We start from the raw sequence: 22,840 nt of genomic DNA on the forward strand, positions 1-22,840 counted from the left end.
GTTGTGGCTCACAGGCTCTAGAGCGCAGGCTCAGTAGTTGTGGCTCATGGGCTCTAGAGTGCAGGCTCAGTGGTGCACGGGCTTAGTTGCTCCGCAGCATGTGGGAATCTTCCTGGACCAGAGCTCGAACCCGTGTCCCCTGTATTGACAGGCGGATTCTTAACCACTGTGCCACCAGGGAAGTCCTGTGGCCTTTTTTATCTTTTTGTCTAATGCTTCTCCACAGATGAAGCCCAGAGTTGTGTTAGTGAGAATCTCATAAGTACCCAAGCATGTAATCTAGTGCAAGGTTGTCAGTGGGGGGAGTTCAGCCTCCCTGTCTCTTTGGGAAACCAGTTGAGCTGGGGCGGGTGTCCCATCCCTGGCTCTGGGAGAGCAGACAGGTGTGGCACTTGTAGGCAGAAATGTTTGTGAAGGTCATTTAAAAGAAAAAATGGTGGGTGTGTCTTGGCAGTCATTTTATAGTTCCCAAGTGATTGTGATTTTTTTTGTTACTTGAGCATACTGAAGAACCATGAAATGAACCTTGAGGATTCTTTTTTCACTTAAAATTACCTAGTGTCCCATATTTACAGGTGCTCGGTGACTTGGGGTATTGAATCAAGGAATCTGTTTCCTAGTCGAACACACTTGCCCACTGTTAATCATCCTGTTTTATTTTGCATTGCAAACTTAGCTGGAGAGCTGGCAGCATTTTGAGCTTGGAATTTTGGTAGTGTCACGGTGAGGCAGCCGTACTTACCGAACCAAAAGTCACAACATTTGTTCTGATGAGTGTAAGTGAGAATGTACTTCTGGGAACGCGTGGGAGGTAATATTTGAAATCTGAACTGCGTCAAACGGTTGCCGTGCTCATGGAGAGGAGAGCATTATTTATTTAGGTAAGTATTTCTTGCTTACTTTTGTTGTGACAGGCATGATTTAGAAATTACAGAACAGTATTCTCAAATCTTTCACTGGAAGATAGGCAAAATGAAATTAAAGTGGAATAACATAGCACTTAATATTTCTTGTTAGTGTTTTTCTGTTTGTAACTTTAGGGAGAGAGAATGTGCCAGTTCTTAAATTTGAAAATATTTTACACTGTGGTAATAAGACTATTTATTAAACACAGCTGTAAGATGATTACTGTTACTTGTACTTGGTAGGGACAGTGTAGGTAGTGAGTAATAGCCTGGACTTTGAAATCAAACAGACCTAGTTTTAAATCTTGGTTCCGCAACTCCCTTGTGAGGAGGGAGGAATCATGAAGCTCCTGGGTGCTGAGGACACTAATGACATGAGAGAGTCAAGTGCCTCAAACAGAGTATATGCTTAGTAAATAGTCATTGCTATGTAGTATTTTTTTATTGCTAAAGTAAAATTTTATTTAAGAAAAGACAGTTCTAAACTCTGTGGGTTTCTATTTGAGACCGTTCAAAAGAGATTTTCTAACTTCTAAGGACGCAAACAAAAATTTTTAAGAAATGCATAGTTGGCACATTGGGTTAGAATCAGTTTATTTGGGTGTGTTTTATGTATTTTGTATACTATATTGGGCCTCTTGTAACGCATCTGTGGGCCCAGGGCATTTATTCCCGTTTCTCAGCCTATAGGGATAATGTTATTCTCTTAGACAGGTTTTTTTTTTAACATGACATTAGTCACTACATTTATATATTATATTTGATAATCCTCTGTCAGTTTTAATGTTCTTATGGAAAGCTGACGTGATATAGTTTTGCGGGGAGAGCCTATGATGTAAAGTCTGGGAAATACACTTCACTGCTTTGAGCCTTGCTTCCCATTCCTGAGTTGCAGAGCCTCTCAAGGACAGGGATTTGTCTGTTACTTTTTTCTATCCTGTCAATCAGGATGTATTGAACATTTCTTGAATGAGTAAGTGAATGAAGGAGAGCATAAAAGGCTCTAGTTAAATCAAAAGACATTAACGAGCGTGACTTCTCAGTTCTGTTTCTTAATTAACGTTGTGTTGTCAAACAGAAATCTTATTCACTGGCACAAGCCCTTTTCATGTTTTTCCAATTTGGTCAATAATGTACTTCCAAAGAAGACATGAATTTTTGTGTGGTTTACTTTTTATAGTTCATAACTAATAACTCTTTCTAAGAATTCAATATTATAACTTTCATAAAAGTTTTTCCCATTAATCAAGTATAGAGGCAGCATAGTATAAGAGAGGCAAAGAGCCAGGTTGCCTGGGTTCAAAGTTCAGATCGATCACTTTCTAGTTGTCCACACCTGGTCAAGTACCCAAACTTTTCTGGAACTATTTCCCCATCTGTAAAATGGGAATAATAGTAGTACCTATGTCATAGGTTTTTATGAAGATTAGTTGGATTTATATGTTCTTAGAATAGTGTCTGGTCCACAAATATACTGCTAAGTGTTTTCTATGTTTATGTGTAGGTGTACTCTTATTACTTTGATCTCAAACATACCCATAGAGCTATATATTTTTGACATTTTAATTAAAAATAGAAGAAAAATAGCAAAAGCCTATTTTAATTATGTAGGAAATAAAGTTTACTTAGTAAGCGAATGGCTGAATGTATAAGTCATAGGAATATAATTATCTGTTGATCAAAGTATTAAAGGTAGAACTTAATTACTGTGGTTATTCGATGTAGATACTTACATGTGTATCTACATTTGGTTCTTTTCCATGAAGTGATGTAAGGCTATGTTTTCTGGATAAGCATTTTTCTGAGACCATAAGTCAGGATATTTGAAGATAGAATCTGCAGTGTCTTCCCTGTATTTCAGAGAGGTTTGGACACGTCAAATTAAACAGTAGTTTTTTTCTTCTCTTCCAGTTGTATCGAGATGCAATTGACATACAGCACTGTGTACGTTTCTGTATAGCATAATGATTTGACTTACATACATAATGAAATGACCACAGTAAATTTAGTGAACATCCATCACCTCGTGTAGATACAAAATTAAAAAAAAGAAAAAAAAAGAGTTTGATGAGAACACTTAGGACTTACTCTCTTAACTTTCATAGGTAACATACAGCAGCATTAATTATATTAACCGTGCTGTTCATTGCATCCCTACTACTTGTTTATCTTATAGCTGGAAGTTTGTGCCTTTTGACCCCCTCCATCCGGTTCGCCTTCCCCTCACAGCACCCTCTTCCCGCCTCTGGTGACCACAAATCTGATCTCTTTTTCTATGAGTTTGTTTTTTGGAGTATAATTGACCTACAGCACTATGTTAGTTCCTGGTGCACAACATAGCGACTTGATATTTCTATACATTACAAAATGGTCACCACTAGGGGCTTCCCTGCTGGCGCGGTGGTTAAGAACCTGCCTGCCAATGCAGGGGACACGGGTTCGAGCCCTGGTCCAGGAAGATCCCACATGCTGCGGAGCAGCTAAGCCCGTGCGCCACAACTACTGAGCCTGCGTTCTAGAGCCCGAGAGCCACAACTACTGAGCCTGAACTCTAGAGCCTGTGAGTTACAACTACTGAGCCCATGTGACACAACTACTGAAGCCCGTGCTCTGCAACAAGAGAAGCCACCGCAGTGAGAAGCCCGCTCGCTGCAACTAGAGAAAGCCTGCATGCAGCAACAAAGACCCAACGCAGCCAAAAAATAAATAAATTAATTTAAAAAATAATCACCACTAAACAATAGTTTTTTAATACCCACTGTGAGCTATTGGCTTTAATAGAACTGTTAGATTTTTTTCATACATATTTGTTAAATATTTTAATCATTTTTTATTTAGAAAGGAAAACACTGATGGAAAAGAATAAAATAAAACAAAAACCGTAACTGTAGATTTAATGGAATAATTAAATAATTCATGCATTCAGTAAATATTTGTTGAGCACCAGCTGTGTACCTTGTACCATGCAAGACTCTGGGGCTTTGATGGCCAGCGTGGAGCATATCTTTTAATAGAGCCCTACTTGATGAATGCACACAGGATACCCATGTAGAACAGTGGATCATTTCTGTTGCTTCCCTATTATCTCCCATAAGAAAACTTTAATTGGACATTCCCTGACCTCCGGGGGTTGTTAAAAGTACCTGCAGAGAATTGCCGGAAACCTTGTAGAAGTGTGTAGGTGCCGTTACTGTAACCGTGGAGGAGCTGTGTAGGAGATTCTAATACGGCTCTGATAGTGTAGGTGGTGGCGATTTTAGTTAAGGAATTTATTTGATATAAAAACTGCCAGCCTAGTGTCAGTCTCTTAGTCTATATTGGCTGCTTTTAGAACTGGAGCCAGGGCTTCCCTGGTGGCGCCGTGGTTGGGAGTCCGCCTGCCGATGCAGGGGACACGGGTTCGTGCCCCGGTCCGAGAAGATCCCACATGCCGCGGAGCCGCTGGGCCCGTGAGCCATGGCCGCTGAGCCTGCGCGTCCGGAGCCTGTGCTCCGCAACGGGAGAGGCCCCAACAGTGAGAGGCCCGCGTACTGCAAAAAAAAAAAAAAAAAAGTGGAGCCAAACGTGAGCGTGTTAGGTGCTTTGTGGGGTTGCAGGTAATTAGTAGGATAAGGCAATGAACTAGGTAATACAAGGTCAGAGGTCAGAGGAAAGATTCACGGGGAAGGATAAGTTAAACAATAAACAAGAAAGCTAGAGATTCTGCACTTACTTTTTGTGACTATTTGACTTAGGCTAGGTTCTAATAAAGTTATATTTTTTAAATAAAATTTTCCTTTTTTAAAGGAAACCACTGAAGTTCTCTGTGGTAAGTGTTTATTTCCATAGTTAAGGAAGAGAAAATTTCTTATCTTTGAAATAGGTATTAAAACTAACATGTGAATTAAGAAAATCAGTTGGAACTCACTGTTAACATGGAAGTGACACTTGTACGTAGCTGAAGATTGCACTTTCTGTCCATCCTTTTTGAGGTTTCTAGAGAAGGAGAATGTCAAGGTTGAAGGAATCTAAAGTTTGTAATTATTTGAAGTAATTGCTTTGGAAGAATGCAGCACAGTGCATATCTGTCTAATTTTTGTGTGCTTGGTTTTAATAAAATCTAGCTTAACTTGAAGAGGGCATTTTCTTTTTTCTTTTTTTTTTTTGCGATACGCAGGCCTCTCACTGTTGTGGCCTCTCCCGTTGCGGAGCACAGGCTCCGGACGCACAGGCCCAGCGGCCATGGCCCACGGGCCCAGCCGCTCCGCGGCATGTGGGATCTTCCCGGACCAGGGCACAAACCCGTGTCCCCTGCATCGGCAGGTGGACTCTCAACCACTGCGCCACCAGGGAAGCCCAAGGAGGGCATTTTCACAGGAGTTGGCAAACTTTCTCTTTAAAGAACCAGAGAGCAAATATTTTAGGTTTTGTGAGCTATATGGTCTCAGTCACAAGTATTCAGTTCTGCCATTTGGCATTAAGCAGCCAGAGACAGTGGGAACAAGGGCGCATGGCTGTGCTTCAGTCAAACTTCATTTACACAAACAGGCAACAGGCTGCATTTGGACCATATCTTGCCTGTCCCTTTACTATAAATAGGGAGATGCTGCAGTATTTTTTTTTCCATTTTCATAGTTTTACCTTATTTTAAAAAGTGTAAGATTCAATAAAATACTCAAATACAAGACTGCAGAAGCATTGCTATACAGAGAAATCTAAGGCTTCTGAAACAGAATTGTTGCCATTATTTGCTCAGAAAGTTCATCAGCTGGTATAAGACAGTTCAAATTTTATGTATGAAAGGAAGCTTAGGAGTTTGATTTTGAAACTATGGAAGTGCAAGATGTTTAAAAGTTAAAAATTCTAAGCAAAAGGTCACAGCCTGCACCTATTATGATTACAGCTTCATCGGAGACATCAATAGGTTATGCTTGAGTAGTTTTCTGGAGGTTTTTTTTTTTTTTCCTTTTTAATTCTAGTCTCTATTTTCCGTTTTTTTATAAAAGGAAGATAGATTTTGTGCAGGTTATTAATACATCACTTTTCTAGCCAGCAAAGTGTGGTTTCAAAGTTTTATCAGTTATCTGCAAAATATCTCCCTTGAGTATGTCAGGTTTTCCTTTACTTGATTTATTGTGCTTACTGTAGAAAAGCATTGAGAAAGACCCATGTCATGTGGATGTTACTGCTAAATATTCAAGTAATGTGACATATACATAGAGATGAAAACCTTTTGTTTTTATAGAAAAACCATCTATTTTATGTTTTAGTTAAAGTAATTTTTCTCATGGACAGTTTTGTTACTGTAATTTAAATGAGTTTATGGAGAAAAACAATCAGTTTATTCTTCAGTTACGATAACTTAATCGCCAGCTGTTAAAGAACGGGTGACGTAATCAAGTGGGGAGGAATGTGACCTTTTTATCTCCTTAGCTGCAGCTCTAAAGATTTAAATAGTAATGAATAAATCTCAGTGTTCCTATAAAAGCTAAATATGCTGTAATTAGAAAAATGGTATGGATACTCTTAAAACAGTTACTTGCTCTGACACATACGTATCATAGATTTTATGTTAGTGCGTTCACCGAAATAGAACGTGGAGCCTGAAAACTGTGATAACCAGACTTGTTCCTTCCTGTGGCCAGCCTTTTCTTCTCTTAAAAGGAACCAAGCATCTTTATGCCACTTTCAGTATGTCTCATTCTGAAGAGCAGCAGTATCCCAAAAGGGCAAATTGGGCAAGAAGCTAATACAGAATTTACGTCTCTGCCGCAGATGTTCTCTAGAGACTTCGGAACCCTGAATGAAAACCTTTTTATTTCTCCTGTGAATGTTCAGATACCTGATAAAAAGGAACAGACATATAAATAACTGATTTGGGGGACTTCCCTGGTGGCCCAGTGGGTAAGACTCTGCGCTTCTGCTGCAGGGGCAGCACAGGTTTGATCCCTGGTCGGGGAACTAAGATCCCCCATGCCTTATGCCCAAAAAACCAAAGCATAAAACAGAAGCAATATTGTAACAAATTCAATAAAGACTTTAAAAATGGTCCACATCAAAAAAGTCTTAAAAAAAAAGCTGCTTGGGAACAGAGGGAGCCACCATGTCTCAAGTGAGCCTTGGAACGGGGTGGAGTAATTGTGAGTCTTTAGATGAGGATTGGGGTTAATTTGACTTATGGGAAACATGTCTTTTGTATTTAGGAATCTTTTCTGAAAATTCTGAACTGAGAGCTAGCTGTGATGAAGAAGAGAGGTTGGAAGGGGCTCTAAAAGGAGACCAAGGATCTTGGAAAACAAACTGCAGCTTTGACTAGCTTAACTCTCCGTTGACCTGGAGTACATTTGTGAGGTGGATTTTGTTTCCTGCACGTTGAAATATAAGCAGAATGTTTTATATTTTTCTCCGTGGGAATGGGGCTATATGAGGAGGTCAAGAGGAGCAAAAACAAATTGCTTTTAAACTTAGCTGCGGATTGATTTTCCCCTCTCTTTTGGATTAATGGTCTTCAGTGTGCATAAGATGTTGGGAAGCAGAAAACGTGTAAAGCATCAGTGCTATTTTTAGATAGTGACGTCTAAAGGTAATGGTAAGCCTTCCTTAAGCAGTTTCAAAAGAAAAGGGCTCTGGGTATAAATCTATCGGTCAGGGTTCTCCAGAGAAACAGAACCCGCAGGGTGTATGCAGATACATATCAGAGCATAGTTGTTACAGGAATCAGCCCATGCTGTTCTGGAGGCTGAGAAAGCCCACAGTGCGCCGTGTGCAGGCTGGGGAACAGGAGAGCCAGTAGCGGAATTCAGTCCAAGTCAGACACCCTGAGACCTGGGGCGAGGGTGGGGGGAGGGGTACGTCCCATGGTCCAAGGCCCAAGAACCTGGAGAGCCATCGTCCTAGGACAGGAGCCGTGGATGTCTCATCTCAAGTTGAGAGTGAATTTGCACTTCCTCTGTTTCGTTGAGGCCCTGAACTACTGGAAGATGCCCGCCGCCACTGGTGAGGACAGTCTTCTTTTTTTGTTTTGCAGTACGTGGGCCTCTCACTGCTGTGGCCTCTCCCGTTGCGGAGCACAGGCTCCGGACGCGCAGGCTCAGTGGCCGTGGCTCATGGGCCCAGCTGCTCCGCGGCATGTGGGATCTTCCCGGACCGGGGCACGAACCCGTGTCCCCTGCATCGGCAGGCGGACTCTCAACCACTGCGCCACCAGGGAAGCCCGAGGACAGTCTCCTTGACGCAGTCTGCTGATGCAAATGCTAATCTCTTCTGGAGACACCCTTACAGACACATCCAGAAGTAATGCTTTACTGTCTATCTGGGCATCCCCTTAGCCCAGTCAAATTGACACATCCAGTCAATCATCACAATACCCAAAGGAATTGAAAGCAGGGACTACAACAGATATTTGTGTGTCCATATTCATAGCATTATTCATGATAGCCAAGAGGTGGAAGCAGCCCAAGTTCCATCAGCAGATGCATAGAAAAAATTTTGGGTGTGCATACATACAATAAGATGTTTTTCAGGCTTAAAAAGAAGTAAATTCTGACATATGCTACAGCATGGGTGAATCTTGAGGATGTTATGGTAACTGAAATAAGCCAGTTACAAAAGGACAAGTGTTGTGTGATTCCACTTATATGAGGCACCTGGAGTAGTCAGATTCATAGAAACAGAAAGTGGAATGTTGGTTGCCACTGGCTGGGGTAGAGGGGGATGGAGAGTATTGTGTAATGGGTACAGAGTTTCAGTTTTGCAAGATGAAAAAAGTTCTGGAGATGGATGGTGTTGATGGTTCTAAAGAAAGAAGGGCTGGGAACCATTACCCAATGTCTAGACAGGTCTCAGCTTGTGAAACTTTAAGATGAATGGCTCAAAGAGGCGCTAGACTTTTGATCACTGTCATTATAGAACAATCCCATTCTGCCTACCCTGCTTTATCCGTTAGCTGCTTGGAGAACTTGCTAAAGGGAACTCTATTCTCATTGTGGCTTATTATGAGGATCATAATTCTAAGTTCAGTGGCTACATTTTTGGCTTAGAATGAACTCAAAATATCTATGACCGTGAACAAGCCCTTCCTCCTTGCCTGCTCTAGACTTGCTGGGTAAACTTGAAGTTTTGAGTATTGACCTCCATAGATATCATAAATGTTCTTGCCTTTGTAGATTAGGCTATAGAACTCCCTAAAGATCATTCCAGAATTGTTTCGTGGGTTTAAAACTAATGGGCTTTTTTTCCCACAAATTTTTAATCTTCAAAATAAATGTGCTCCTTGAAGAATAAACTAGAAAATACAGGACTTCCCTGGTGGCGCAGTGGTTAAGAATCCGCCTGCCAATGCAGGGGACATGGGTTCGAGCTCGGGTCTGGGAAGATCCCACATCCATGGAGCAACTAAGCCCACGCACCACAACTAGTGAGCTTGCGCTTTGGAGCCCGCAAGCTACAACTACTGAGCCCACGAGCTACAACTACTGAGCCCACGTGCCTAGAGCCCGTGCTCCGCAACAAGAGTAGCCACCGCAATGAGAAGTCCGCGTACCGCAATGAAGAGTAGCCCCCACTCGCAGCAACTAGAGAAAGCCCGCGTGCAGCAACGGAGACCCAATGCAGCCAAAAATAAATAAATAAATAAATTTAAAAAAGAAAGAAAATACAGATAAACAAAACCAAAACCAGCCATAATTCCATGAAATAAATTGCAAAATCTTATGTAGTGTGTGTGTGTGTGTGTGTGTGTGTGTGTGTGTGTGTGTGTGTGGTGTTTTTTTTTTTTTTTTTTAATTTTGCGGTACGCAGGCCTCTCACTGTTGTGGCCCCTCCCGTTGCGGAGCACAGGCTCTGGACACACAGGCTCAGCGGCCATGACTCACGGGCCCAGCCACTCCGCGGCATGTGGGATCTTTCCGGACCAGGGCATGAACCCGTGTCCCCTGCATTGGCAGGCAGACTCTCAACCACTGTGCCACCAGGGAAGCCCCTGTTTTTTTTAAACAATAAATTTATTTATTTATTGTATTTTTGGCTGTGTCGGGTCCTCGTTGCTGCGTGGCTTTCTTTTAGTTGTGGTGAGCGGGGGCTACTCTTCTTTGTGGTGCATGGGCTTCTCATTGCAGTGGCTTCTCTTGTTGCAGAGCACAGGCTCTAGGCACGTGGGCTCAGTAGTTGTGGCTCATGGGCTCTAGAGCACGGGCTCAGTAGTTGTGGTGCACGGGCTTAGTTGCTCCACGGCATGTGGGATCTTCCCGGACCAGGGCTCGAACCCGTGTCCCCTGCATTGGCAGGTGGATTCTTAACCATTGTGCCACCAGGGAAGCCCCTTACGTAGTGTTTTGATCTTCTTTCATGCATGTATGTATGTGTGTGAAAGTATACACATATTTTTATATGTATAGATTCATACTATATGTATTTTAATACCTATTTTGAATATTTTTTAAGGAATTCAGGGCTTAAGTATTTTTTGCTGGGCAATCAAAATGATGGTAAATCATCAACTTTTTATTCACTTTGTATACTTAGACCTTCTTTCAATATAGCTTTAAGGAAGTAATGCTTTAAAACTTATAACTAACACTCAGTTTGTAATTAATATAATAATAGATTATCCAAGGAGTTGTATTACAGTGTTCTCATGCAGACTTGTTAATGAATTAGGACATGTGGTAGGTTAGAAACCCATTCATTTAGTTGTATTTTTTCGAAATAACAATTTATAAATTATTTTACTTAGATAATGAAAGTTTTTCAAAATATTTTATTTCCAGAATCTTAGTTTTGAAAAGCAAAAAGGAATAGTTATTTGTCAGAAAATTAGAGGAAAGATAGTATGTCAGCCCTTTAAATGTATCCCATATTACTATGGATTAATTTTGTATCTTTTTGAAATTATTATATTTTTTGTTGTTGCCAGATACCTCAGCTTCTAAGCTTAGATTTGTACATGTAGTACATGCTTTCAATAATTAAACACAGATGCATTTGTTTTTCCTTTGTAATTGTACCATAAACTTTTACCTTCTAGAAATTTCAGCAACAGAGTATTCTTTAGTCATCCCCTGGATGCTGATCCTAGAGTTACCATTCAAGTTCCCAGGGAGGGAGATTTGTAATAATGAATGGCAGTGCACCAGGCCATTGCACTGTTGCTTCATCAGCATAAAATAGTAACTAAGTCCTGTTATCTCAGCATTATGTCGTGCTGAGGAATTTTGTTTGCTTAACTGACCAACGATGAGCATCTCTTGTTGAATACTTTTAACACAGATTAATAATGAGGTTTCATCAATAAATATTAGTATCTAGCAGCTATCCCCATTACCTTTCTACTTAAAACATACTATGGACTGGGAAAGCAGTTACTGGGAAAACAGAAATCATTAGAGTCTGAGTCAGAGCTTGAGAAGGGATCTTCAGTTCTAGACTTTGAAAGCATATGATGATTAAGACGTGGTCTTGCTCTGAACTCTTCAGGGGCCTACAGTTTACTGGGAGGCAGAAGAACAGCAATTAATTACTGTGGGGTGTGCTGGGGACAGTTAGTACAGGGGAATATGAGGTGCTGCCAGCTGGCCCTATTTGGTCTAGCGGCCGCTGGCCAAGTGTGGTAATCGCACACTTCGAATGTGGCTAGTGAGGCCGAGGAACTGAATTTATTTTATTTTATTTTATTTCAGTTACTCGAAGTTAAAATTTTAAAACTCCTACTTGATTCATTTATGGGAAAACTTTTAAGACTGTTTGGAATCATTTGAGTCTGTGAATCTATTTTTCAACTGTAAATTTTATGAAATCTGTATACAGATCAAGTATTTTTGATGAAAGTTTAGGATCTGAATTGAGGTATGCTATGAAATACATGCTGGATTTTGAGGACTTAGTCCAGAAAAAATAAAATATCTCAATAATTTTGATATTCATTATACAGCTAAATGCTAATATTTTGAATATTAGCTTGAATGAATGAATATACTATTAGAATTCATTTCACCTCTTTATTTTTACCTTTTTAATGTGGTCACTGGCAAATTTTAAATCACCTGGCTCGTGTGATATTCGTGTTAGCGCTGCTCTAGAGGCACAGGAAATCTACGAATTCTGCCCTTGAAGAATAGAGGGGCATCTCAAAGAGAAAGTGATCTTTGAACCAACTCGTTATGGTTTATATGTGGTTCACGGGTTGGTGGTTGGGAACAGTATGTTGTAGATAGAGGGATAATGATTTGAATGTGTAAAAAGGGAAAATAGCATGACATTAATAGAATTGTGAGTAACATGGGGGTTTTGGACAAAGAATGTAAAAACAGTCGCAATAAAAGGCAGAAAAGATTGTTTGGGACTGAAGTTTTTAGGAGCCTTCAATTCTCTGCTGTGATATTTGAACTTCTACAGTCAGTGAAATAGTCATTGATGTTTTTGAAGTGGGTGAGTAACGAGATCAGATTTGTTTTTGGAGAATAACTCTTGGGACTGGTGGGTCAGTTCGACAAGGTGAAGAAGTGGGACTTGTCCTCACTTATTCACCACCTCGATTAAGGTGGTTGTCTTGGGATAGGAGAGGAAGGAATTCAAGACAGAGTAGGGGGAAGAGTTAGTAGAAGCTCATTGGGGTGAAGAGAAGAGACACAGGGTGACTTTGAGATCTCCCCCTGAGGAGCTCGTGATGCCGTTGTTTGAACTGGTGAGGATACTAGGATAGTGTGTTACGGACAGAGGTTGAGGCCGAGGAGGTGATGAGTCTGAGCATCTGGAGGGTCCATGCCAGGAGGTCTTTCACAACACATCTCCTGTGCAGGGGAGGGAGGTGGGTGTTTGAGAGAGAGTTTGATGTTTTTGAAGCAGTGGAGTCAGTTAAGATTTCCCAGGGAGACTGTAAACACAGGAGTAGGAAATTAACTTTAGTGCATGGATTTCCTGATAGCTTCTTTAGTTCTATAAAGGTAATTTTCCTTTAAGAACATCCTGAGTGTTTACCGTGCGCGAGTGCTGTGCTTGGCGCCAAAGACGAAGCGAGAAACCAGGCAGACGTTTCTGCGTGAAAGGCGATCAGGCTCCAGAAGGAAAGGCCGGCAGCCCATGTGGGATGACACTGCGGTGTCGTAAGGTCCACGACAAGCTACAGGGTAGTTGGGCCCAGGAAGGACCCACGTGAGGACAACAGAAGCTGACACTGGAGAGCTGTGGGCTTGATCTCCAAGGGGAAGTTTGTCACTTGTCCCTTTTTGGCAGATCTTTTACTTATGATAAACCTCCCAACTGTACACACACCCCCTCACGACTATGTATGTGTTGGGCTCCAGGCCCCTGGGCTCTTCACTTGGTGTCTGTCAGCTGCTATCTACCCACCCTGGAGGTCCAGAGTCCTGAACCACAGCGATTTCTGTTGATGGCGTGGCCCGGTTGCTCTGTTGGCAGCGGTTACGGCAGGTTTGGTGGCACAGGAATGACTCCAGCGTGTTTGTGTGGTTCCCAGAAACGAGCATCCGTCAGGTCTCCGCGCCTTCCCGCCTGGGACCTGCCTTGTTTATGTCTGTTGGGGAGGAGGCGTAAGTGATGGACCTGTGATGACGTGAAGGGCTCCTTCAGGTCGTTGGCCACGGTCCGCGGAGCAGGGGGAGGACAGAAGCCAGGTGGAATGGGAACCTTTAGTAGCTGAATGTGAGACAGCAAGCCCCGGAGGAGTTGGGCAGCCTTGGGTTGCAATAACTAGAAAACCAGTAAGAAAAAGAATTTATTTACCATGAAAATAATATCTGTGAAAGCTTTTCACAGCACTGGATTCACTTAGCTACCAGTTATGTTTCATTATTGAAAGACTCTGCTTCATTTCCTTGTGTTATGTCAGCTTAAACACTAAGACCGTGAGTGTTCTTGGAGGGTCCTCACCGCTTCCTGGCGTCCCTGACTTCCTCCTGCTTTCCTTAAAGATGCAGTTAAACCTGCCGGGAGCCTTTTCCCGAGCACCCCATCTCACCCTCTTCTCTCTGTTTATTGCTGCTTCTCTGTATAACTCTCAGCTCCTGTCCCTGGAGTCGTGTTCTGCCTGTCTCTTCCTCTTTTCTAGGCTGCTGGCCCTGAAGGACAGGGACTGTCTTATGTTCATCTCCCACCTGGCTCATAATTAGTTCTTAAACGATAGTTAAATAAGTGAGTTGCAGAAAATATCAGAGTACTGTACAGAGCTTGAAATCTCAGTGCAGCCATGCTTTAAGATATGAACACTTCAACTTGCAGGTGTTTGTATTTAAAAATTATTAAACAGAGGGTAATATATTTCCCTCCTCCCCCTAAAATTTGACTTTAAGTGAGAATATTGTCTTTTGGAAAGTTGCATTTTCCAGTTTAAAGTTGATGTCCAGGGCTTCCCTGGTGGTGCAGTGGTTAAGAATCCGCCTGCCAATGCAGGGGACACGGGTTTGAGCCCTGGCCCGGGAAGATCCCACATGCCGCGGAGCAACTAAGCCCGTGCGCCACAACTACTGAGCCTGCGCTCTAAAGCCCGCGAGCCACAAGTACTGAGTCTGTGTGCCACAACTACTGAGCCCCGCGCGCCTAGAGCCTGTGCTCTGCAACAAGAGAAGCCACCGCAGTGAGAAGCCCACGCACCACAATGAAGAGTAGCCCCCACTTGCCACAACTAGAGGGAAGCCTGCATGCAGCAACGAAGACCCAATGCAGCCTAAAATAAATAAATTTAATAAATAAATAAAGTTGGTGTGCAATTTTCAGTTGTGAAACTGAAACAAATTTCAGTCCTATTTTAACTAAATATTGGCTTGTTGACCATATTTTTTCTTTTTGTCCTCCTTCTGTTAACTAACCCGATGTTATTATAATTAGCAATTATGGTAAAGCAGAGTTTAAGCAGGTAAATTACCAAAGGCACATAAATGTCATTTTTCCACATGAATTAAAATAGAGTTTAAAAAGTAATTAGAATTCCGTTTTGGAGTTTGATACTTTGGTATATGTTTTTTTCCCCATAAATCTAAATCTAACGGTATGATTATAGGCTGCGGGGACTGATTATTCCGTAATATAAATTACTGATTATTCAGTAATATAGATACAATTTGTCATTTATGGTAAGGTAGATAAAATACTTAAGTATTAGTACAGATTAGCATATGCTAATTAAGAAACAAGAAGTGTAGCTAATATGTATTCTCCTGTTCTCTGAAGTTTATTTTAGAAACAGTGACTGAATGTCAAAAGTAAAGAGGGCCAAATCTCAGTATTTTTGGTATGAAAGTAAGAATTCAGGTACAATCGAAGTTTAAAGTTACCTTCTTTATATATGGCTCCCCAGTTTTTCCTTTCTGTGGACAGTGGGAAGACTATTTTCGTCTGCATATAGATAGAAGTGGAACAGGCCAGGTCTTTTTTTAAATATTAAATTGGGTCATGTGCAGAGGTACTGGTCCCAGTTCAGTTGTTAATTAATGACAGATATGACCCATAAAATTAACTTTGTTTCTGTGTTCTCCTTTTAAAGGTTTTTTTTTTGGTATGAAAAATCCACTCATTTTTGTTCGTGACAGTTCACGAACAAGGCTGTTTGTTCAGTTTAAGTGTGTAATACTTAAGTCTTATAACTGAGAACTAATTTTTATTTGATTCATATATTGGAAGTACTTCTTGTTGCTTATTCTTTTAAGACTTCTTCCTTTGAATTATCTGCAGAGTAAGAAGCTGGTGGTATGGACTTAAGAATTGTCTTTAAGTTTTTTATGTTTTTTGTAATACAAGTGTATTGGACCAGGGGTCCGGTTTGCCCTAAGTTCATTCAGAAAGATTGAGTATCTTCTGAATAATAGTATACATGAAAATCACATAGGGTACTTAGAAATACAGATTCTTGACCCCCACCCCCATTACCCTCCACCCCCAGTAACAAGACTTTTAATCAGCACCCCTAGATGAGTCTGTTATAGATGATCCATTGACCATCCCTTAAGAAACACTAGTTTGTATAGTGTTAATACCATTGCTGTCACTTTATGAGTCCGGTAGACTAGACAGATGCCCCAGATTCTTGTCCTAATCAAACTCTATGGGTAGTAATTCTCATTGTGATGAAATTAGGTAATAAAGCACATAGAAAAAAATATAATTACATTATGCAGAGAAAACTGATTTTTTTTTTTTTGGCCATGCCTAGTGGCTTTGGGGATCTTATTTCCCCGACCAGGGATTGAACCTGAGCTCTCAGTAGTGAAAACGCCAAGTCCTAACCCCTGGACCACCAGGGAATTCTCGAGAAAACTGATATAAAAATTTTTTAATTTAAAATTTTTTCTTCCAGTTTTAATGAGATATAATTGCCATACAGCACTGTGTAAGTTTAAGGGGGACATTATGATGATTTGGTTTACATACGTCATGAGGTGATTATCTCAGTAAGGTTAGTGAGCACCCATCTTCTCATATAGATACAAAATTTAAAAATAGAGAAAAAGTTCTTTTTGGGATGAGAACTCTTAGGATTGACTTTCTTAACGACTTTCATAGGTAACAGACAGCAGCGTTCATTATATTTAACATGCTGTACATGGCACTCCTAGTACTTCTTTATCTTATATACCTTTTGATCACCTTCATCCAGTTTCCCCCATGGCAACCACAAATCTGATCTCTTTTTCAATGAGTTTGTTTATTTGTTTGTTTTTGAAGTATAATTGACCTACAACACAATAATAGGTCCTGTTACACAACATAGTGACTCAATATTTCTATCTTTTCTTTCCTTGTGTGACTTCATGACTATCTTTATTGCTGTGTTTGGATTTCTTTCTCTTTTTTGTGTGTATCTATTATAGATTTTCGGTTTGTGGTTACCACAGGGTTTATATCTATCCATCTATGATTATTTTAAGTTGCTGATCTCTTAAGTTCCAATGCATTTTAACAACCCTGCATTTTTACTCCCCTCCCTCCCAGGTTTACTGTTTTTGACGTCGTATTTTACACCTTTTCGTTTTTTGTATCACTCACTTACTGTGGATAAGATGATTTTACTACTTTTGTCTTTTAACTTTCCTACTAGCTTTATATATGGTTGATTTACTACCTTTACTGTGTATTTGCCTTTACCTTTCATAATCTTCGTGTTTCTAGTTGTGGCCATTTTCGCTTAGAGAAGTCCCTTTAACATTTCTTGTAAAGCTGGTTTGGTGGTGCTGAACTCTTAGCTTTTGCTTGTCTATGAAACTTTTGATCTCTCCATTAGATCTGAGTGAAAACCTTGCCAGGTACTCATAATGTTTTAGCTTGTTCTTCTTCATACTTTAAAATTTTAAGTTGGAAGTTAGATGCACTTTTATATTTTGCTTTTCTCATTAACCTCATAATTTTTTTTTTTTTGGCGGTACGTGGGCCTCTCACTGCTGTGGCCTCTCCCATTGCGGAGCGCAGGCTCAGTGGCCATGGCTCACGGGCCCAGCCGCTCCGCAGCATGTGGGATCTTCCCGGACCAGGGCTCGAACCCGTGTCCCCGGCATCAGCAGGCGGACTCTCAACCACTGCGCCACCAGGAAAGCCCATCCTTGACTTTTAAATACCATCTTTTCCTGTCAGGCTGTTTACTTCTGACTTTCTGTTTCCTTTACTGGATCCTCTTACTTTGCTTAGTACCTTAATTATATTAATTGCATCAGTAGTTGTAATAACACCACCAGAGGTCATCGTGCCAGACCTCAGGCTAACTTCATGCCTGTTTCCGCACTTTACCTTGTAACGCAGCTGCGTGGTGCTCCCCAGGGGCCTGTCCTCCCCCACCCCCGCCCTCTGTGCGCTCCCTTAAGGTATGGCCCCACCAGTATGCTGATGACTTTTATGTTTTTAGCACTGATTCTGTACTGAGCTCCCAATCTGGGTACCTGACAGTCTGAGCATTTCCACCTGGACTTGAAAAGGAGTTCCAACCTCCTACAATCTAAATGGAACTTCTCTGTGTTCCTCTCTTTATCCTGTTCTTCATCTTGACATTATTTAACCCATGGTTAAAGACACACACACCAAAAAACATGCTTCACATAAACAGACATACAATCTGCATGTTAATGTAACTTCTAATTGTTTCCTGCATCTGGCCCTGCTTCTCTATTCCTACTCTTCTTGGCCTGTTGCCTCTCTCATCTTCTGTCTGTACCGACCTCCTAACTGATCGCTGCCTCTAATTGTGTTCATCTAAAATCTGCAGTATTTCAAAATTTTGACTCAGAATATACTTCCTGGCTTAACTTCTCCAGTTATTCCCTAAATGCTGCTGGGTAACGTCTGCTTTTGAACATGACACACAAACTCTCCTTGTTCTGGCATTTGCTTCTCTTTACATCTTTCTCGTGCCTCTCCTCTCACCTGCCCTCTGAGTCGGCATCCTTCCCTAAATGCACTGTGCTTTTCAGACGTTTGTTCTTCTGCCTCCTGTGTCCCCTGCTTTGACCTGGCTAATTCTGATGTATTCATTTCTGAGGCTTATTCCTGTGGTTCCAAGTCTCTTCGATTTTGCTCCTACACTGTCCCATGTGTAGCTCTAGCATGAGGTCTGTTATGCATTTAAATGACCTTTGTTTCACGTTCTTTTACTACATTATGAGGTCCTAGAAGACGAAGACTCATTTTTTAATCATATTCGTAACCTTAGCACTGCTGAGGGTTTGATGCTTAGTCCACTTTTAGTCCTGTCTTAAATGGTGACACAGTTGTCCATCCTTGTTCCCAAACTAGAAATGTGAATGATTTCCTAGTTTCCTCTCTTTATCACATGTAACCGTTTCCAGGTCCTTCAGTTTTGCTTTTACTTGGGTATATATGTTTGCATTCTTTTGTTCACTTGTTTGTTCATTCAACAAATTTCCTTCAGTGCTACTGTATGCAAGGCTGTGGACTAACTATACTGTGTGCCAAACATTGCATTGAATTTGTAGAATGTATAGATTAATTTTATGAGAAGGAACACAGTTACAAAATTAAGGAACAACAACAGTTTATCTAGAAGTATTCCTCATTTTTTTTAAGCTTATTTTTTTAAAGCTTTTTGTTAAACTTATTAACTGTGTTTTAACAGTTCTTAGTATGAATGAGATTTTAAAAATTCTGTTACAGTTTCTAACTTGTCATTGCTCATGTATCAGAAACTGATTAAATGATCTTTTTATCTGGCCAACTTATTAAACTTCTAAGTAGTTTTCATGGACTTAGATTTTCAAATATTCATTATGTCAGTGACAAATATCAGGGTTGTTTTCCTACTGGGTATTTATGCGTTAACTCATAAACTCATTTATGCGTTAACTCATTTATGCGTTAACTCAATGTACTGAATGTCTCAGTACATTTCATATCTTAGTATTGCACATTTGTTGAATAAAAGCCGTGATACTTGGCATGCTGGGATTTTTCTTTTTTCGGCTGGGCTGTGTGGCTTGCGGGATCTTACTTCCCTGACCAGGGATTGAACCCAGGCCCTGGCAGTGAAAGCGCCAGGTCCTAACCACTGGACTGCCAGGGAACGCCCCCTGGAATTATTCTTGACTTTAATGAAAATGCTTCTATCAGTGTCTTGCTGAGTATGATGTTTATTTTGAATAATAATTTAAAAAATCAAATTAAGGAGGCATCACCTGTTGCTCACTTGCTAAGAGATTTATCCTGAATCCATGTTGAATTTTATCAGTAGCTTTGTTGGTGTCTGTGGAGATGATCAAGTTAATCTGTTAATGTAAAGAATTACAGTAAGAGATTTCCAGAAGACAGACTCCCGTAATATTTCCACTTTTTCCTGATTTATTTAATGCATTGCTAGATTTGAGTGCTAATGTTTTATTTAGTATATTTTCATTTATATTTATAAGTGACATTGGTTTGTACTTTTCTTTCATTTAATTCTCTGCTTTTGTTTCAGAATTATACTAGCCTTATAAACTTTGTTAAGGCATTTCAGTTTTTTTTAATTGGGAAAACTGTTTAAATTTGAATTGTTTAAACAACAGGAATTAGTTATTTCTTAAAGCCGTAGTACAGTGTGTCTCTAACATTGTTTAGAAAGTTGCTGTTTCTTGGTGTCTTTATTTCCCCAAGTCTAGTGAAGTATCAGGAGCAAAGAACTTTAACACTTGTTGAATTTTCTAGATAAGGTCCTGGGAAATGATTTACTATATAGAATTACTTGTTATACTAACAGGGTTGGTTTTAGTCAGAGAAGCACTGTTATCCAGCTAAGTCATCAGGATATGGAATTAGTCTGGAAGAGAAACACATGGAAATCTGTCTTCATGGATAGATTTTCTTCATAGAAAAATGCTGTTTGGTGATAGTCTAAATTCAAAGCTAACATTTATAGGAAAACGGTCTAATTTGTATCACTGAGTACAATATTTACATAATTACCATGTTTAAAAAGACCAAAGGTAACCATTTTATAAATGTATTCAGGTCTCGGGTTAGTTTTACTATTTTCTTTCATTTTTATTTTTCTATTTTTGGCTGTGTTGGGTCTTCGTTGCTGCACGCAGGCTTTCTCTAGTTGCGGCGAGCGGGGGCTACTCTTCTTTGCGGTGCACGGGCTTCTCATTGTGGTGGCTTCTCTTGTTGCGGAGCACGGGCTTTAGGCCTGCGGGCTTCAGTAGTTGTGGCTCGTGGGCTCAGTAGTTGTGGCTCGCAGGCTCTAGAGCGCAGGCTCAGTAGTTGTGGTGCACGGGCTTAGTTGCTCCGCAGCATGTGGGATCTTCCCGGACCAGGACCCGAACCTGTGTCCCCTGCATTGGCAGGCAGATTCTTAACCACTGCGCCACCAGGGAAGTCCCTACTGTTTTCTTTTGTAAAGCTTATTCTGTAATTTAGATTCATTATAATTAATTTATAGGCAAATAATATTTTAGCAGTTAAAGTACTTTAATTTCAATAAAACTGATTCAGTGTATCCATCCACATTTCCCTTTTATAAAATTTTTGTTAGCATATAGTTGATTCACAGTGTTGTGTTAGTGTCTGCTATACAGCAAAGTGAATCAGTTATACGTATACATATATCCACTCTTTAATTTTAGATTCTTTTCCCATATAGGTCATTACAGAGTATTAAGTAGAGTTCCCTATGCTATGCAGTAGGTTCTTATTAGTTATCTATTTTATATCTAGTAGTGTGTATATGTCAATCCCAGTCTCTCAATTTGTCCCTCCCTCCCTCTTCCCCCTTGGTAACCAAAAGTTTGCTTTCTGCATCTTTGACTCCATTTCTGTTTTGTAAATAAGTTTATTTGTACCATATTTTTAGATTCCACCTATAAGCAATATCATATGATATTTGTCTTTCTCTGACTTACTTCACTCAGTATGGCAATCTCTAGGTCCATCCATGTCACTGCAGGTGGCATTACTTCATTCTTTTTCATGGCACAGTGATATTCCATTTTGTATATGTACCACATCTTCTTTATCCATTCCTCTGCTGAATTTAGGTTGTTTCCATGTCCTGGCTATTGTGAATAGTGCTGCTATGAACATAGAGGTGCGTGTATCTTTTTGAATTAGAGTTTTGTCTGGGTATATGCCCAGGAGTGGGATTGCTGGATCATATGGTAGCTCTATTTGTAGTTTTCTAAGGAACCTCCATACTGTTCTCCACAGTGGCTGTATCAGTTCACATTCCCACCAGCAGTGCAGGAGGTTCCCTTTTCTCCACACCCTCTCCAGCACTTATTGTAGATTTTTTGATGATGGCCCACATTTCCCTTTTTTAATTCAGTGTTTTCAAGTGTTCATAAAACTATGGGTATATTATAGAAGTAATTGAACATCTGAGTCATTCTAGGACTAATATGGCAAAGGTTCTCAACCAGGGGCAGTTTGTCCCCATGAGACATTTGGCAGTGTCTGGAGACTCTAATTGTCACAGTGAGGGGAAGCCACTGTCATCTGGTGGGTGGCAGCTGGAGATGCTAGTAAACATCCTACAATGCCCAGGATAGCCTCCCACAAAAAGAATGATCTCTTCCCAAATGTTAGTGGTGCTGAGGTTGAGAAACCCTCTTGTAAAAGGAAAGATGTATACACAAATACAAACACACAGTATTAAAAAGGCGTTCTCAGATGTGCACTTTTTCTTTCAGCAATTATAATTCTAACTTAATACAGTTTACAACGTCCTTATGCAAAGTGTATGAAGAGTATTCTGCTCTTGACTGACATCTAGTGAGACATTTAAAAATAAAAAGTAAAACTGAAGGTTGAGACTGAATAAGCATGTAAAACAGAGTTACTACTAATTGTTTTTCCAGGCTTAGGAAATTCACAAATAAGTAGACTAGGAAGAGAGGAAAGATTTGTTTATGGCTACTGAGAAATTACAGCTGAGAAGTAGTATGTGGTAAATTCTTACCTGAAGTATTGTATCTCCTTTGTCTTTTACTTATATTCTTGATTTAATATTAGAGCTTAGGATATGAAATCTTTCTTTTGGTAGTTTTCTGAATAAATGCTGAGTTACCTATATGTAAGACTTTTTATATTTTGAAAATTGCCTACAATCACAGAATTTTACAGCCAATGGGGACTAGGTGGTTTAATCCAGTTTCTTCACTTACAGAGATTAAAAAGTTCAGTTTCAGAGATATGAAGTGATCTTTTTTGTTGTCTTACAACTTGTTAGGCCAGATCTTGAACTGGAACCCATAGCTCCTGACTTCTAGTCGAGTAGTCTTTCAGGGTGAGGGGAAGTAATTAAGCACGCTTAAAAAAAAAAATTTATTTATTTATTTTTGGCTGAGTTGGGTCTTCGTTGCTGCGCACAGGCTTTCTCTAGTTGCAGCGAGCGGGGGCTACTCTTCGTTGCGGTGCACGGGCTTCTCATTGCGGTAGCTTCTCTTGTTGCAGAGTACAGGCTCTAGGTGCACGGTCTTCAGTAGTTGTGGCATTCAGGCTCAGTAGTTGTGTCTCGTGGGCTCTAGAGTGCAGGC

The 22,840-nt window shown here is 40.4% G+C and overlaps 1 protein-coding gene across 1 annotated transcript in view; it reads left to right on the top strand.

The window, feature by feature from the left end:
• Positions 1 to 22,840, top strand: part of ARHGAP12 (Rho GTPase activating protein 12) — a 110,066-nt gene that overhangs the window by 37,208 nt on the left and 50,018 nt on the right. The window lies entirely within an intron of this gene.

The sequence above is a fragment of the Grampus griseus genome, assembly GCF_964374135.1.
Source record: "Grampus griseus genome assembly, chromosome: 2".
Classification (NCBI taxonomy): Eukaryota; Metazoa; Chordata; class Mammalia; order Artiodactyla; family Delphinidae; genus Grampus; species Grampus griseus.